Source organism: Epinephelus fuscoguttatus, linkage group LG5 (genome assembly GCF_011397635.1).
Source record: "Epinephelus fuscoguttatus linkage group LG5, E.fuscoguttatus.final_Chr_v1".
Taxonomy (NCBI): domain Eukaryota; kingdom Metazoa; phylum Chordata; class Actinopteri; order Perciformes; family Serranidae; genus Epinephelus; species Epinephelus fuscoguttatus.
Window position 1 is genome coordinate 39895095 of NC_064756.1, and position 2023 is coordinate 39897117.

Here is a 2023-nt window from a genome sequence, read left to right on the forward strand (position 1 = left end):
TATTCATTCTTGTAAAAAGCACACTATGTGTGCTGGATACTTGTTTCATATGAGCACTTGGCTCAACCCTAATAAAAAGTAATGAAATTATTAGCGCAGCTTTGAGAATTGTGAGTAACCTAAATTAATGTTGTTTGGGGAGCAAATCTGTTTTATGGTTTCTGTTCTTTGTTTCCTTTTGGTCATGATTGGTTTGTGACCGTTACCAGTGCCTTCAAATTAGTATTTTGACACCTCACAATGAGATCTCTTGTATAAGAAGTTTTAAGTACCGGTGTGTAGGACTCAGGAGGATCTATTGGCAGAAATGAAATAAACTGTAATATTTCTAATTATGTTTTCATTAGTGTATAATCACCTGAAAATCTGTTTTTGTTGCCTTAGAATGTTTATATCCACACCGGGAGCTCATAACTTTTCCTGTATGTTGGACCTTTTTGGCTCTATGCTCCAATAGGAGAACTCCAGAAGCCAATCAATCCTCATAGACCCCCAATTTTAAAATGCCCAACTTTACAGCTGAAATAAACATTTTATTTAGGCTTAAAATAATTTATGGTTAAGGGTGGGCTGTTTTGAGTGCCAGGAAGTCTGTGTCATTTACTTACAAGTCAGATCCACCCCTCGCATCTCAAGAAAACATCGAGGCTTCAGAACAGGAGTCCACAAACCAATCTGTGATGCCATGAAAACATCGAGGCTTCAAAACAGGAGTCCACAAACCAATCTGTGATGCCATAGTAGCTGCGTCCATCATCCTGCTATTAAATGGAGAAACCTCTGTCCCTCCGTCCTTCTGTCATCATCCGTTTTCCTCCTCACTGCTTTGACCTATTTCTCTGAACTTGCACATAGGCTTTCATCATTCAGCCATTATTTATGCTGTACATAATCATGGAAACTGTCAGTCAGTCATTCTGTCTGTCCCACGTTTTTCTACTCACTGATGTGGTCAGGTAGAAGGTGACAAAGCTACCAATGGGTATGGACTAGTTCTTCATTATTAGTCTATGTTTGGGGAATACAACTGCTTACGTGAGAAATGTTATATTAAGCCTTAGGTGTGTCCAGAAGGAGCAGTGTGAAATCTGATAAATGTCCTCAAGTAATGTCACTTGAGTCAGCTTTGGTTGGGTCTGAAGACCGCTAGTTTGAAATGAAAAACATCTAGAGCGGTGGAATAAGAAAAAACTAAACTTACCAGATCTCTGCAGCCCACTAGTAGCATGACAGATCCAAATCTCTGACTTTGTCAGGTTGCATTGTAGGATATGTATGCACCAGGTTTTGATGAGGAGAAGAATACATGGAGTATTAAAGACAATACTCCTAGTTCTGCTGCACTGATCTTTTTTTTTTGTTTGTTTTTGTTAAACTGTTCATCGTGAGTCCAACAATGTTGTACTGTAGGAGTGCAACACTAAATTGGTGGAGTACTCTATTAAAAAAAAAAAAAATGAATATGAAATGTGACATAATATGCAGATTCAATAAATGCCTTTACTGGTAAAAGTGTTCCACAGACAGATACAGCTCCTCATGTATCATAAACTCACGACATGGCCCCAGCTTCCTCCCAGGCAAGAGGAAGAGGGATTCGGGGGCCTGAGCAGTTTCCCAAAGATCACAGCATTTGAATAATATGAGTTGAAGGCACCTTTCTTAGCAAGCTGAAGAGATTAAAAATTGCAAAACGTGTAAACGTCTTTAAGAAGCTGAGGCTCAGTGATAAAACGTGATGCGTGCCTCTGAGGTTGAGAAGAAGGCGGGGAAGGCAGGCGTAAGGAAACACATGGACTTTGGCAAATGTGGTCTCAACAGGATGTTCTGGGCTGGGTTATACCTTCACTTTGACTGCTAGCCTTTTTCCAGCTGCTGGTAAGCCTTCAATTAAATGACGGCTACCTTTTTCAAGTCACTAATCCTCTTACAGTTTGGAACCCTACCCTTTGCCATGCGGAAAATACACACACACGCTCAGGCATGGTGTGTGTGTATGGGAGAGAGTGTGAGCGAACAGTGA